This window comes from Meles meles, chromosome 8 (genome assembly GCF_922984935.1).
Source record: "Meles meles chromosome 8, mMelMel3.1 paternal haplotype, whole genome shotgun sequence".
Lineage (NCBI taxonomy): Eukaryota > Metazoa > Chordata > Mammalia > Carnivora > Mustelidae > Meles > Meles meles.
The window spans coordinates 13555487-13572752 of record NC_060073.1 but is presented as its reverse complement, the minus strand read 5'-3'; positions in this window follow the sequence as shown (position 1 = coordinate 13572752).

Genomic DNA, 17266 nt, shown 5'->3' with positions numbered 1-17266 from the left:
TCTAATAACCTGATCCTGCCCGGGACCCACAGGTTATTCTGAGAAGTCGGGTCATCTGCTCCCATCAGACTGCCAACACCTTGAGGTCAGGCCCCATGTCCTTACAACCCCAGTGCCCAGCAAAGTATATGGCATACCGTAAATACCCGTTGAAGGGAATGAATATTACCTCCCCTCAACGGCCTTACTTAACACGCCTTTCCCGCTGAGATCCAGGCTTCCTTTCTCCTCTTAGTTCCCATGACAGTTTTCATTTCATCTCAGCACGTCTTACACTGAACTTTCTAGTTATATCGGTCACCCTCTCTCGACTATGAGTCTTTGGAGCTAAGGCTAGAGTCCTATTCATGTTTCTATCCCAGGAGCCCAGCTCACAAGCTGGTACAGAGTAAGCAACCCACTGTGAACTGAGAATGGAAATGCCTCCTGGCAGTGAGATCACCCACCATCCAATAGTGTTCAGACAACCAAAGATGCTTTTTGGAGAACTAGTGTAACAATCAGGACTCTCAAATAATTGATCCGTTCAGGCGGCCTTTAGGCATGGTTGGATCCAGGGGCTCGCAACCAATGGCATCAGGCTGCAGCCTCTGTTCTATCAGTACTGTGTTTTGCTATATTAGCCCTAGGCAGATTTTCTCCTTGGACTCACTAGCTTCCAGAAGATCCAGACCCATATCCTCCTCGCTGTGAGTCCTGTGAAAAGAGAGGTTCTTACCCCAAAGGTTCACAAACAGAATCCCACTGGGCCAGTTTGGCCACAGACCTACCCCTGAACCAGTCACAGCAGCCTGGAAGAATTGATATTGTAAGTGGTCAGGCCGCAGAGCCGGACATGGAGTCACCCCTGATGAATGGACAGATTTAGAGCTAGCTCGGTAACGAGGAGACAGAAAAATGGAAGCTGGATAGACAAGACCCACCACATTCCCTCCGACCAGGCTTTCCAACACCGTTCACCTGTGCGCCCAGGAGGCTGCGGGAAAGGTTGCTACAGACTCTTCCATGCTGCTTCCGGGCCTGTGGCTCTGAGATTTCAGTAAATCACTGCTCAGCCCCCCAGACCTGATGGACTGCAAGCCAGAGAACACCCCCTCCCCGCCAGACCACGGTGCCTGGGATAAAGAGCCCACCAGCCCTCCCCAGCGAGCTCCTCACACAGGGGAGAATAGGGCCCCAAGGAGAGGCACTCAGCCTTGATGTGGTTTCCTGTTGCTGCCCTTCCTACCAAGACGTCACTGGCCTTGGCTCCCTTCCTGACTTTGCTATTTTTTTCTAGCTCCTATGAAGGAGGCAGCAGGACTGGGAAGGCCTTCTCCAATAACCCAAGCCTTTCAGGCTCTCCTGCTCTGTTGGTTATAGACTCCCTCACATTCAAAGAATGACATTTTTTTTTTTTTTAGTTTGTTGGATGGGTGGAGGAATCCATCCTAGGTGCCCTCAGGACTCCCTGTGTCCTCGTCTCCTACATTTTACCATCTTGGGCTCCAGATGACTGTGAGAATGGGAAGCACTTCTCATTGCCCTGAAATTGGCCACGCAGTCCTCCCTTAGCATAACAACAACTGAGATTGAACATAGCTACATTTTATCAGACGCTTACCCTAACTCAGGCACTGAGCTAAGCACTCACTCAACCTTCACAGCAGCTCCATAGGCTGGTCTGGGCTGTGTGATCACCTGCAACTTATAGTTAAGCACACCAAGACTTGGTAGTCATGTGCCCAAACCATGCAGCAGGTCGATATCCGAGTCGGAGCTCCAAGGGTGTGACTCTAACCGCTATGTGATAGGACCCTGTGGGCAAGCACCCTCCACCCCATCCACACCTAGGTTCTCCTTCTCCCATAGCATGACCCATCTTTACTCACGTTGCTCTGCCTGGAATAGGGTCCTCCCTCCTCCTCTCTGTGTAGACCAACGGCAGGAAATACATTGGTGGGGGCACTGCTAGGCTACGTTGCTTCACCAATTACCCCCCAAATCTCAGGGGCTTTATTCCAACAAAGATCCATTTCTCATTCATGCCACACACTGCTGTGGGTCAGGTGGCCTACCTCTACCTTCTAGATGGCCTCCAGGAGACACGGAAGGGGAGCACTAGCTCTTAACTGCCTCTGCCAGAAGAGACGCATGTCATTTCCGTCTACATTTCCCTGACCCCAACCAAGAGCATGTGGACGTCTGCTGAACACATCCTGTCTTGGGCACAAATTTATCACGCAGCTCCTGCCAGGGAGCAAGCAAAGGGTAAAGACAGTACAGACGGGAACAGGGGTGAAGGCCAAAGGGCCTGGGTCCGGGCTGGTGGTGGGGAAGTGGGGACAGGTGAGTAGGATCTGGGGACTAAGCACGTACCGCCCACTCCAGACCCCAGCTCCAGGTGGTGCTACATTTCTACCATCCTGCTCAGAAGCCAGCTCATTCGTGCTCAGAAGTCAGCCACCACTGAACTTGGCTGAGACTCCTCTCTGGATCTGGGACTGCTAATGACAGGATTTGACCTGAGCCAAGGGAACAATGCAGTAAGAATAACAATTCCTGACCTTCCAAACTTTAGAGTTTACAAGTCAGACTCACAGCCAAAATCTCATTTGACCTTCACAATAACCTTGTGACGTAGGTGTGTTATCTGCATTGTCTGGTAAGGAAACGCAGAGAGAAATGAGGTAACAGACCCAAGTGGCGCAAAGCCCGCGCGTGCTAGAGTCCTTCTCCGTGCCAGCTTTCTGGGTCCATGCTCAGGGCTCTTCCGCAGTTCCACTGCCTCCCATGCAAATTTTGATGGAAATTGACCCCATGAAAATGAACGTCAACAGGATTTGGACTCAAGAGCATGGGTGCTCCGGGCACCATGAGGAAGTACAGGTGTTTGAGGCAGACAGCCTGGCACGGATCCCAGCTCTGCCACCTGCTAGCTGGGTGAGAGGTGGTACGTCGATCCCTCTGGGCTCACTCCTCCCCTGGAGAACAAAGAGGAACAGTACCTAACCCATAAGGTTACAGTGGAGAGTTAATGGAATAAGGAATGTCGACTGCTTAGCACTATGCCTCACTCAACATCAGAGCTTCAGAAACACTGAATAAACGCTGAATGATGCTGACGATCCTTCTTAGAGAGAAAACGATGTCAGTACCCCTTCCTTCCTCCCTGGGGCACGATCTCATGTCACTATGTTACACTTGGCTTCTGCCAGAGAACCCCATAACCGAGCTGCACATGTGCTTCCTCTAAGAAGAGAACATTCTTCAAAAACAAACAAACAAACAAACAAACAGGGGCTCAGTTGGTTAAGCCTCGGACTCTTAATTTCCGCTCAGGTCATGATCTCGGGGTGGTGAGATCGAGCCCTGTGTGGGGTTCCATGCTCAGCAGAGAGTCTGCTTGTGATTCTCTCCCTCCCTCTCTCTGTCCCTTCCCCCATCCCCCCCTAAAATAAATCAATAAATCTTATTTTTATTTTTTATTTTTTTTAATATTTTATTTATTTATTTGACAGAGAGAGAGGTCACAAGTAGGCAGAGAGGCAGGCAGAGAGAGAGGGAGAAACAGGCTCCCCACTGAGCAGAGAGCCCAATGCGGGGCTCGATCCCAGGACCCTGAGATCATGACCTGAGCCAAAGGCAGAGGCCTAAACCACTGAGCCACCCAGGCGCCCCTCAATAAATATTTTTTAAAGACCACTTTATTTAGGTATGACTGGCATACAAAATGCCGTATCTGTTTCAAACTATACAACTTGATGAGTCTGGAAATAAGTATACACCCATGAAACCATCACCACAACTTACATAAGCCATAAATACCTTCATCTCCTCCAAAGCTTCCTCCTGTCCTCATTGTGTGTGTGTGTGTGTGTGTGTGTGTGTATGTGTGTGTGAGAGAGAGAGAGAGATGAGAACACTTAACACTAGATCTACCCTCTTAGCAAGTTTTTAAGTATACAGCAGAGTGTTACTAGCTATAAGCATCACGCCATACAGTAGATCGCTAGGACTTACTAATCTGATATTAATCTAAACTTTGTACCCCTTAATTAACACTTCCCCATTTACCCTTCCCTCCAGCTCCCTGGCCGCTGGCGCACACCGTTTGACTCTCTGCTTCTCTGAGTCTGACTACTTGAGATTCCTCATGTAAGGGATACCATGTAATATTGACCTTCCATGTCTAACTTACTCACCCAGCATAATGTCCTCCAGGTTCATCCATGTTGATGCAAATGGCAGGATCTCCTTCTTTTTCAAGGCTGAATAATATTCCATTGTACATATATGCCATATTTTCTGTTGTTTTTTTTTTAAGATTGATTTATTTATTTGCAAGAGAGAGAGTGAGGAGAGAGGCAGAGAGAGAGGAAGAGAGAAAGCATCTTAAGCAGACTCCCCACTGAGCACTGAGCCCAATGCAGGGCTTGATCTCACAACCCTGAGACCATGCCCTGAGCCAAAAATCAAGAGTCAAAAAAACAAACAAAATCAAGAGTCAGACGCTTAACAGACTTGGCCACCCAGGTGCCCCATATACCATATTTTCTTTATCCATTCGTCCATCAATAGAAATTTCAGTTGTTTTGGTGTCTTGGCTATTGTGAATAAGGCTACAGTGAACATAGGGGTTCATAACTCTCTGAGATCCTGATTTCAGTTCCTTTGGCTGCGTACCCAGAAATGGGTTTGCAGAATCATATAATAGTTCTCTTTTTCACTCTTTCTAACTTTTTGAGGAACCTCTATACCGTTTTCTTTGGGGATCAGCCCTGGCTACTGATGCTAACTTCTGGCATTTCATCTCAGTTTTGCTGCCACCCAGGGGCCATTTCACTCCATGCAGAGTTGTCTCCAAGTATTCCTTTTAGGACAGTGGTTCTTGAAAAGAAAGTGGGGGGTGGAGGGAAGAGGAAAGTGTATCTAAGGATATGGTCAGGGAGCCAGGGGACTATGAGTTGCAAAAGTCCCACAGGTGATTCTGACATGTGCGCCTCCACCCTGTGCTGGCAGGGACCCTTGGACTGAGGCAAAGCTCCAGAAACAAGAAAGGGTGGGGGGGGTGGACAATCCTGTTTTCACCAGCACCAAGAATGCATGTGAGCTGTTGCTTCCAATGCTCTGCCTTGTGGATGAGCCAATGTTCTGTTTCTGACACAATTCTCCAGCCAGTAAAGCCAGAAACAGGGAAGTTAAGAAATGGTCTTGCCTAAAAATTCATACAGAAAACCACGAGGAGGGACTTGTATCAAATATATATAAAGAACTCTGAAAATTCAATAATAAAAGACAAATCAGAAAAGGGTCTAAACGGACATTTCTCCAGAGAAGATATACAGAGGCCAATGTGCAAATAAAAAGATGCTCAACATCATCAGCCATCAGGGAAACGCCAAGCAAAACCGCAAAGACATACCACTTCGGACCCACTAGGACAGCTAGAATCAAGAAGACAGGTGTTGGCGAGGATGCAGAGAAACCAAAACCCTCACCACAACACTGAAACATGATGCAATCGCCCAGGAAACAATCTGAAAGTTTCCCAAAAGGTTAAATATCGAGTTCACCTATGACCCAGCAATTCCACTCCTTGACAGAGACCCAGCAGAAATGAACCCTATGTCCACACAAAAGCATACACACATATGTTCATGAGCATTCCTGGTAACAACCAAAAAGTGAAGGCACTCCCAGTGCCTATCAAAAATAATGTGGTATCGCCACACATGAGTGTTACTTGACAATAAAAAGGAATGGGACATTGACATATGCTATTACACGATGAATCTTGAAGACATTACGCTAAGTGAAAGAAGCCAGTACCTTGTTTGTCCTTCTTGCTTTTTTTTTTCTTTTTCTCATTTGTTTTGTTTCTTAAATTCCACATGTGTGAAATCACATGGTATTTGTCTTTCCCTGGCTGACTTAGCATTCTACTTTCTAGCTACATCCCTATTGTTGCAAATGGCAAGATTCCCCACTTTTCTATAGATGAGTAATATTCCTCTGTGTGTGTGTGTGTGTGTGTGTGTGTGTGTGTGTACACCACATCTATACCACATCTTTATCCATTCCTCTTTCCATGGACAGTTGGGCTGCTTCCACAGTTTGACTATTGTAAATAATGCAGTAAACATCAGAGGACATATATCCCTTTGAATTCGTCTTTTTGTATCCTTTGGGTAAATACTCAATAGGTCATAGGGTAGTTCTATTTTTAACTTCTTGAGGATTCCTCCTACCATTCTCCAGAGTGGCTGCACCAGTTTGCATCCCCACCAATGGCACAAGAGCGTTCCCCTTTCTCCACATCCTCATCAACACTTGTAGTTTCTTGTCTTTTTCATCCTGGCCGTTCTGACAGGTGTGAGGTGATACCTCATTGTAGTCTTGATTTTCGTTTTCCTGATGATGAGTGTTGTTGAGCATCTTTTCTTATGTCTGTTGGCCAACTGAATGTCTTCTTTGGGGAAATGTCTGTTCATGTCTTCTGCCCATTTTTTCATTGGATTATTTGGTTTGGGGATGTTGAGTTGTGCCAGTTCTTTATATATTTTGGATACTAACCTTTTATTGAATATGTCATTTGCAAATACCTTCTATGATTCAATAGGTTGCCTTTTAGATGTGTTGACCGTTTCCTTCGCTGTGCAGAAGCTCTTCATTTTGATGTCCGGATAGTTTGGTTTTGCTTTTGTTTCCCTTGCCTCAGGAGACCTATCTAGAAAAATGTTGCTATGGCTGATGTCAGAGAAATTACTGCCTGTGCTCTCTTCTAAGATCTTTATGGTTTTAGGTCTCACATGTAGGTCTTTAATCATTTTTGTGCTCAATGTAAGGAAGTGGTCCAGTTTTATTTTTTTGCATGAAGCTGTCCAGTTTTCCCAGCACCGTTTTTTGAAGAGACTGAGAATGGAAATGCTTTTGCAACGAACATCTCTTGAATGTGCTGGGGGCTGGATTACACCCTTCGCTGGCACATACTAGAGACCATACTCACAGATATTCTATATGCTCCCCACTTCAGGAGGCTCTGATAGGGAGGCAAAGGTGTGTGGGAGGAATCACACCCTTACAGAAGATGCCTTTTCCTTTTTGGGGAGAGAAGAGGCAGAGAATTTGTTGACAACCAGCCTAAAACAGATCTGACCAGGTGTGAAGAAAAGAGCAAGGATGAGGTCATGGCAGGGCTGGGGAGCATGGTAGGCTCAGGATGGGGAGCATGGTAGGCTCAGGATGGGGAGCATGGTAGCCTCAGGATGGGGAGCATGGTAGCCTCAGGAAAGCAGATTCTCTTGCCAGTTCCCAACCAGTGAGAAGACTTAACTCTACCTTCCCAGGTCCAGCTTCTTCTCACCCCACATTTTAGTTATTATTGGGGGAACAAATTATCCCAAAACTTAGTGGCTTGCAACAGCCATTTTATTAGGCACCTATATTCTAGGGATCAGGGATTTGGACTGGGCACAGGGTAAACGGGCAACCTGAGGGATGACTCATTTCTATTCCATGATGCCTGAGGCCTCAACTGGGTAGAGGTAGAGACGCAGGGCAGATCTGACAGCTGGAGGCTGGAATCTTCTAGCACCCATTCCCTTGCATGTCAGGTGCCTTGCCTGGGTAGACTCAAGATGGACTGACAACAGAGTGCCTACGGGTTGATCTCCCCATGCATCTTGGTTTCCTTGGAACATGGCGGCCTCAGGGTAGGAAGCAGTCTTTCAAGGTGGCCCAGTGCTTCAAGCACCAGTGTTCTCTCACATCAGGCAGAAGCTGCATCACCATTTATGCCTCAGCCTGGGAAGTCCAAAGCAAACTCCCCACATGCTCTATTCATGAAGATGGTCACAAGCCCACCCAGATTAACAGGCACAGATGTCCCGGCAGGAGGAAAGTTAAGAAATTTGGGGGTCCTGTGTCAGGGAAGAGGCAAGCTCAGGAGTATATGTGGACAGACTCTTTGCAGAGGATCTTACCTGTTTCCAGAAGAATCCAGGGAGAGAACCTCTCAGGTATAATACCGAACAAAAGAAGCCAGACACAAAAGAGTGCATACCAGGACCTGAATAGACATTTCTCCAAAGATGACATCCAGATAGCCAGCAGATCCATGAAAAGATGCTCAACATCACTCATCATCAGGGAAATGCAAATCAAAACTACAAAGACATATCACCTCACACCTGTCAGATAAAAAACACAGGAAACCACATGTGTTGATGAGGATGTGGGAAAAGGGGAATGCTCTTGTGCTGTTGGTGGGAATGCAACCAGGACGACCAGGGCACCTGGGTGGTTCAGTTGGTTAAACATCTGACTCTTGATTTCAGCTCAGGTCACGATCTCAGGGTCATGAGATCAAGCCCCGCATCGGGCTCCACACTCAGCTTAGAGTCTGCTTGAGATTCTCTCTCCCTCTCCCTCTGCCCCTCCCCCTGCTCATGCACTCTCTCCCTAAATAAATAAATAAAATCTTTAAAAAGGAAAATAGAATTGCCATATAACCCAGTAATTCCACTCCTGGGTATTTACCTGAAGAAAACAAAAACAGTAATCTGAAAAGATATATGCACCCCTATGTTTATAGCAGCATTAGTCATAATAGCCAAAAATATGGGAGCAACTCAAGTGTCCATCTATAGATGAATGGATAAAGAAGACGTGGTCTAGGGGTGCCTGACTGGCTCATTCAGTACAGCATTCCACACTTGATCTCAAGGTCATGAGTTCAAGCTCCACACTGGGCATAAAGCTTACTTTAAAAAAAAAAGAAAGAAAGAAAGAAGATGTTGTATTCCACAATAGAATACAACTCGGTCACAAAAGAGAATCAAATCTTGCCATTTACAACATAGATGGATCTAGAGGGTGTTATGCTAAGTGAAATAAGTCAGACAGAGAAAGACAAATACCATATGATTTCACCTCTACATGGAATCTGAAAAATCAAATAAACAAAACAACAACAAAAAAATAGAAACAGACTCATACATATGGAGAACAAATTGGTGGTTACCAGAGGGGAGGGAAGGTGGATGAAATTGGTGAAGGGGGAGAGGACTAAGAGGTACAAACTTCCAATTATAAAATAAAGAAGTCACGAGGATGAAAAATATAGCATAAGAAATATGGTCCGTAATACTGTAATACCATTGTGCGGAGGCAGATGGTGACTCACTTATTGCGGTGAGCATTTCATTATGTCTATAATTGTTGAATCACGATACTGTACCCCTGAAACTAGTATGTCATACTTCAGCTTAACATCTTTTTATTCTATGATTCTATGTATGCGACACTCAAGGACAAAACTAATTGATGGTCAGAACAGTTGTTGTCTGGGGGTGGGGTGCAAAGGGGTACAAGGAAGGGAGCCTTCTGAAATCTGGTATGTTCTCTATCTTGATCTGAGTGGTGGTTACACAAATGTGTTCATACCTAGAAAACCATCAAGCTCTGCACTTAAAATTCATGCACCCAACAGACTAGGTCAATAAAAAATCTTGAAAAGAATTATGTGGCAGGAGCCCCCGCCCTCCATCCCTGCTGCTGCCAGCTTTAAGTGTTGTAGATAAGCAGTTTCTGGGGCACCTGGGTGGCTCAGTGGGTTAAGCCTCTGCCTTTGGCTCAGGTCATGATCTCAGGGTGCTGGGATAGAGCCCCGCATGGGGCTCTGTGCTCGGTGGTTACCTGCTTCCCTCTCTCTTTCTGCCTACTTGTGATATCTATCTCTCTCTCTCTCTCTCTGTCAAATCAATAAATAAAATCTTTAAAAAGAAAGGAAGGAAGGAAGGAATGGAGGGAGGGAGGGAGAGAGAGAGGAAGGAAGGAAGGAAGGAAGGGAGAAAGACACCATATCCCAGGCCTCCCCTTCCGTCTGGGGGGTGGAGTCGGGGAGGCTCTCCCCAGGGGCCAGTTGGTTCCAGCTCCTGCTCTCGCCCTTCTGCCCCTACTTCCTTCCCAGTTTCAGGACCCCAAAGTCAGTGCTGGGAGGGTAGGACCTTAAGGAGTTTATTCGCCCCCCTTTTATGGAGGAGGAAAGCAGGAGGCAGGAGGGTGGCTGGGCTTGGCCTGTGCACTGAGAGAGGCAGGCAGCCTAGGACCACAGACCTCCCATTACTCCCAGCCCAGGGCGTCTCACCACACCAGACACAGAAGCCCGCTCCCTCCCCTCCCTGGGAAGCTGAGCTCTCTGTGACCCGTCAGCCAGCTGCAGATTAGTGAGGTCTTTGTACAGCCCTGCCCGCCCCCCAGATGGGAGTTTCTGGAAAGCAGAAAGGTTTATTACTAGATACGATGCCGGGACTCACCCAGCTGGGCGGGGCTCCGACAGGGTAGGGCAGACAGCCCCTGCTGGCCCCTCCTCGGGCTTCTCCGGGATGACCAGGCCCTCAGGTCACCACTCCCAGAATTTCCAGGGCTTTGGGAACAAGAAAAGGAGATGCTTTCGCTTTCCACCGGGACTGCAGAGGCCAGAGCAGGTGCCGGCATCTTTAAGGACTGAAATGCAAGCCTCAACCCGGACAGTCAAGGCCTTTCCTGAGCTGACTCAGCCCTTCTCCAGCCCGTCTACCCACCCAGGCCCCATTCCGTGTGTTCCACAGTCAACTCCTGTTACCGGCTAAACTGTGTTCCCTGCCAAAATCCATATGTTGACGTCCTCATCTCTGCACCTCAAATACAGATACCTACTTTTGGAGATAGGGTCTTTAGAGAGGTAACTGAGTTAAAACGAGGTCCGATGGGTGGACCCTGCTCCCATAAGACCGGTGTCATTATACAGAAGAGTTTAGGACACAGACTCTCACGGAGGAAAGACCACGTGAAGACACACGGAGATGGCGGGACTGTCTGCAAGCCAAGGACAGAGGCTGGAAGGGAAGCCGACCTGCCAGCACCTTGATCTCAGACTTCCGGCCTCCAGAATGGTGAGACGTTGCAGTTTAAGCCACCGCTGTAGTTTAATGTTGTAGCCAACGTTGTCGTTTAAGACAAGTCGAATCTTGTCATGGCGCCCAAGCAGACCAAGTCACGCTCATCGTTGAGAGTATCCATGGTCGCAGCCGGCCTTTGCCCGAGCTGACCTCCCAACCCCCGCCAGGGCGCGCGCGGTCCCTTCCCTCTTCCTCCCAGGCTCTGACCAACCACACTCTCCGGGTCGAGCTAGCTACCTGCTCAGTGCGGCTCCCTTCAAGATCCCGCTGAGTCAGCAAACTGCTCTGCACAGTCCAGCTCTGCCCACATGTCGCCATTATAATCTCAATGACACCGTACTGGGGTTATTGCCAGACTTTTACCCCGAGACGGGGGCTGTACCTGCCTCTTCGCCACATGCCCAGCATGAGCAGATGACCTGATAAAATGTCTGTTGGACTAAGCTGAATGGAGGAATTTGCCGAGGGCCTCAGCAGAGCTCTGACGGGGCCTCTGGCTGCAGGCCCCATGCTCCCCTTCAGTGCCTCTGCCCTGCTCCTGTGGCACACACTCTAAGGAGGGCTCTAAGGTCAGTAGAAATTAGCACTGCCTTAGAGATGTACATTCTAAAGCAAAAGCCCTGGGGGCAGGGTGGGACGGGGTGGGGGGTGGAGTTTAACCCCCAGATCCGGGTCATTAGTGATGACTGCACAGGCTACCAGGGGCTGCACACGGCAGACTTGAGGGGAGGGAAGTCCTTTCCCACTTTCCGAGCACCCCAAAACTTGAGTCTGTTGTTCCTTCCTGGGTCAGACCAGCCCTAACCTATACGTGAATCTGAAGGGGTGTGTGTGTGTGTGTGTGTGTGTGTGTGTGTGTGTGTGTGTGTGAGAGAGAGAGAGAGAGAGAGAGAGATCGGGGTGGGGACGGTTATGTGTAGATCCTGGGGTGGAAAAGACCCCAAACTCCAGTGCGTGGGGAAGCAGGGATAGAGGCTCCTGCTACACTGGAGAAAAGAGCATCTGAAGCTCAGACGGGCCCGGGGCTGGACGTCTTTGCTGATTCAGTGAGCCAGCAGAGCTGACGTCTGGCTGGACTCTGTGCTGAGCCCGGAACACAGAAGGATCCTGTTTGGGGCCAGAGTGGCAGGGGTTAACAAAGAACGGGCAGGTTGCTTCTGGAAAACAAAAGCCTGGGTCAATAGACCTGCTGTTGCAGTCTTTGATCGATGAGGGCAAAGGCTCCAAGGGCAGACGCTGCCAGCCAGTATCTCTGAATCGCCTAGAACAGAGCAAGTCAGGAAAGCCAGGCTGAGGCTTGAGAGGCCGTGTGGTCTGTCTGTCCTAGGGCCAACATCCTCAGAGCCCCGGGCTCCCTCTCCCCACCCAGAGGACCCCCGGGGATCAGACTGGAAGGAACCCCAGGCGTCCTCCACCTCAGTTCTTAATCTGGGGTCCCTGGTTAACAATTCAGCCATCTGTGAACTGGGACTGAGGGGGGAAATGGTCCCATGCCTATAACTGAAAATTAGCATTTTTTTCCTATTGTGAACCCAAGCATCAAACCACAGTAGAATCTGGAGTACCTAGGGCTTTGTCACTAAGAATAATGACAGGTTTTTTTCATAGCTCATTAGTCATTGCAGTATTCTTAAAACGCTATTAATATTACCACCTCAAAATTGTAGTAGGGATTGGACCTCCCACCAGATCTTGTTTTGTGTTACTAAATAAATATATATACCACAAATTTGTTTTTTAGTATTTTGATAGCTTTATTTCAGTATTGTTAGTTTCCTTTGTGATCCTATGTATTTTATTTTACCGGCCTACCAGAAGGGTCCATGGCACAAAGAGGGCTAAGAACTCCTACTTTTGTTCCATACCCACCATAGATGGGAACCGGGGCCCAGAGCAGGCAATGCTTTCCCTGGATGGATGGATGGATGGATGGACGGACGGACAAATGATAAAAATACCACTGTAATAACAATAATAATAACCCTCACTGACTGCCTACCCTGAGCCAAGCACATTTTTATTTTATTTTATTTATTTATTTATTTATTTATTTGACAGACAGAAATCACAAGTAGGCCGAGAGGAAGGGAAGCAGGCTCCCCGCTGAGCAGAGAGCCTGACGCGGGGCTCGATCCCAGGACCCTGGGATCATGACCCAAGCAGAAGGTAGAGGCTTTAACTCACTGAGCCAACCAGGTGCCCCCAAGCACATTTTTAAAGTAATTTAAGCCTCGGGGCGCCTGGGTGGCTCAGCTGATTGGGCGTCCAACTCTTGATTTTACCTCAAGTCATGATCTCAGGGTCATGAGATCAATCTTCACGTTGGGTTCCACACTGGGTGGGGAACCTGCTTACCATTCTCTCTCTCCCTCTGCTTCTGCCACTCCCCATGGCTCACATTCTCTCTCTCTCTCTCTCCCAAAAATAAATAAATCTTTAAAAATAATTAAGCCTCATGACAGCCCTATCTGGAAGATGTTATGTCCCCACTGCACAGATAAGAAAACTGAGGCATAAAGATGTGACTTACCCAAGGCCCCTCCATTAGCAAATGGAAGAGCCAGAGTTGAAACCCGAGAGCCCACACTCTGAACCTCCCTGCTCTGTGACTACCCAGGCCAGATAATCACGGTTTGGGGCTGAGCTCTGGAGTCCGAGACCAAGGTCTCAATTCCAACTCTGCCCCTTGCAAAGCTGCATGACTCCGAGCAACTCACTTCCACAAACATTTTTCTCATCCGTAACATAAAGACAGTTACATTATCTCCATCACTGGGCCATCTGTGGACTCACAAGACATGGAATGCACTTAGCACAGGGACTGGTGCACAGAAAGTGCTCAACAGTTCAGTGCTCTTGGAGAAACTAAGGCACAGACACATTTAAAAGCGTAATTGGTGCCTCCATGCTAAGAGTTCCAGAAATTATGAAAATAAAAGGGTCACGGCTAGAACCCAGATCCCAGCTTCTGGCAAGACCCCTAGTGGTCAGGAGTTAGCAAGTGCCCATTGGGACTGTGCTTTTTGTTTTTGGGGTGAGGGGAAAGGTTGAGACGGCAAGCACATCTGCGAACATGCCAGAGTTAGGGTCTTCCTTTCAAAGAGCACAGTATGGAAGGGGGAACAGAACAACTTGATAGCAGAGAACCCTGACAGACACTGCCTCGGCCAGCGGGGCACGGCTAAAATGAACAAATAATAGGGGCACCTGGGTGGCCGGCCAGTCGGAGTGTCCTACTCTTGATTTCTGCTCAGATTGCGGCATCGCGCTCCACGCCCAGCAGAGAGACTGCTTCCCTCTCATTCTCTCCACTGTCTCTACTCCTCCCCTGCTCTCACTCTAATATAAATCTTTTTTTAAAATGACCAAATGAGGGGCGCCTGGGTGGCTCAGTGTTTAAGCCTCTGCCTTCGGCTCGGGTCATGGTCTCAGGGTCCTGGGATCGAGCCCCACATTGGGCTCTCTGCTCGGCGGGAAGCCTGCTTCCCCCTCTCTCTCTGCCTGCCTCTCTGCCTACTTGTGATCTCTCTCTCTCTCTGTGTCAAATAAATAAAAATAAATTCTAAAAAATAAAAAATAAAATGACCAAATGATAGGTCATACTGAGAGCATGCACCTTCGATAGAATGAGAATGGCGCTTTACTTCTCCCTCCCAAAAACCTAAAATCCCTTTCTAATCACAGGAAAAACATCAGATACTCCCACGTTGAAGGACATGCTACAAATTACCAGACCAGGTCAAGGTCACCAAACTACACCGTCAAGGTCATCAAACACAAGGAAGTTCTGAGAAATGGTTGCAGGCTAGGGAAGCCTACAGAGAGGTGACAGCTAAATGTTAATGGGGTGTCCGGGATAGGATCCTGGAACAGAAAAGGGGATGCACAGTAAAAGCTAAGGACTGTGAATGAAGTGTGGATTTGAATAAATAATAATGCATCAATATTGCTTCGTTAGTTGTGGCAAATGTACCATATGAATGTAAACTATTAAAATTAGGGCAAGCTGGGTGTGGGCTTAGAGCAACTCTCTGTACTATTTCAGCAACATGTCTGTAAATCAGAATCTATCCTAAAATAAAAAGAATTCTTTTCCAAAAAAATGTTAGTGGTACATCTGGGCGGCGATGTTACAGGCAGATTTCTGAGTCTTACTTCTCCATGTTTTCTCGGTGGTCCGGCAGGAACGCTCTGCTTTTGCCATCAGAAGAAAATTCAGTAAACTTTGTTTCAAAAAAATGAATGAACGGGTGTTTGGCCCTTTGGAGACAGAGCGCTACATAAATAAAAGTATAATTAGAGTCATTTCTCCCGCAGCGATTAAAACCCACTTTATCATTCTGTGCCCAGGAGGCTCTAGCCACGAGGGCCTGGCCTGGTGCCCTCTGCAGGGCAGGGTGGTGTTGCTCTGAGCCCTGCCAGCACTTTTCTGTCTGTGATCAATCAGCGCTTGCTGGCAGAGGAAAGGAGGGGGCCCGGCAGCTGGTACAAAGGTCAAAGGTCTTGTCCCAGGTGAGCTGAAGCTTCTGGCTCAGTGAGACACTAGAGGTAGAGATCCTGTCCACCAGCTTCAGCCTGCTCTGGGCCATCGGCCAAGGAATGACTGCTCCATCAGACTGCCCTGTTTCCCTCCAGTCCCCTCGGGACAGGCAGTGACCATGGTAGATGGCTGGACCCCATTTGGGGACAGGACACTGGAAGGAGGAAGAGCTAAGTGGGCAGCAACCCTTCAGAAGACTCCCCCAACACGGGCCATACCACCCAGACCCCAGGGGCACCATGGGCAAAGGCCACCTTGTTCTCAGGCTCAGCCCAATCCCTGAACACTAATTCCAGCTCCTGGATCACAGGGAATATGGGGCCACTCCCTTGGATCCACTCCTATTCGGTTCCCAAAGGCTTCCTCCGTCGTCTGGTATCAGTTCATACATGGCCGGGCTCTTGGTGACAGCCTCAGGAGCACAGAATAGGGGAGGGATGGTGTTGAGACATTTCTAATGGTAATGAGAGAGGGACAAGGTTCTCTGAGAAGGGTCAGCTCAGCTTTCCTAACATGTAGGAAAAGGGTTGAGAAAGAGGCTTGATTCCTTTATAAACACACTATTGCCTTCAGCCCACAAGGCTGCACATTTATTCTGGTTACTCTTCGAGAGTTCATTCAACTCTTCAGAAAATGCCTTCGGGGCCACCTTTGACCAAAATTGATCAGCTTCCTTGATTGCCCAAAGTATTCCCCAACGCAAGCATCCAAGTGACTTTAGGCTGTTTCCAAAATCCAAATCCAGGCAAAAGACCAACACCACCTGCCCCTCTGAGGCCACTCCCGAGAACCCCAGGCACGGCCTGAGAAACGGCACCACCACAAGAACGTTACGATCTTGGTCGTGGTATTTGCCATACACCTGCCTTCACGCTCAAAGCTGGAGTGGCTTGCCCTCTCTCCTGGGCTCCCGACACAGGCCCTGAACCATTCCTCAGGCAGCGGGGGAGTGTGGGACACCCCAACCCACACAGCAGATCTGCCTCTGCCTTCCCTGGGAGCGGGCCCATCCCTTCTCCCTCCCAGCAGAGCCCGGGCACTGGGACAGCCCTAGGCTCCATTTGTGCTACTAATGAGTCTTAAGTGTTTGGCTTGGGCTCCTGCCAGTCCTACTCCTACAAGGGAAAAGAGAATGGGAGAGAGCAGGAAAAAGCTCACACCAGCTCGGCTCTGCGGGGCCCCGGGAGAGTTGCCGGGGCACCAACCCACCAGGGGTGCCCCCAGGTGCTGACTCAGGGCCCCTCCACCTTTCTGCCCCCTCTACTTCAGAGAGCTTCTGAAAATGCAGATTCCTGGGCACCACCACTGGATTGAAGGCCTGGAGGTGGGCCCAGGAATGTGCATTTCAGTAACCCCAGGAGACTGTGATGCCTGGTGAAAGTTAAGAACCACTGCTCTAGGGGGTCCGTGATGGGAATTCCAGGCTGCTGTGTATATATGCACTTTTCTAGGGAGTCCACAGCTTCGGTCAAATGCTCAAAATGGGTCAATAGCCCCCCATACCCCCTAAAATAATGTAACATAACAAGCTAAGAAACGCTAGTAGATGGGACGATTTCCCAATTCAGGTTTAGCTCTGATTTGTGACTCAGCTCAGGCCCCACCAAGGAGAGGCCCACCGGGGCCTCTCTTCTCAGCAAGCATCAGGGAAAGAGGTTGGGGGACCTGGGGAACCAAGGATGACAGAGAAGGCCGAGGAGGATGTCAGGGCCCAGTGGACATTCCAGAATGCGTGGGGAAAGGGCCCTTAGAGACCATAGAAGCCAAACTCCCTGGCAAGAAGGGCTGACTCTCCACCAGCACC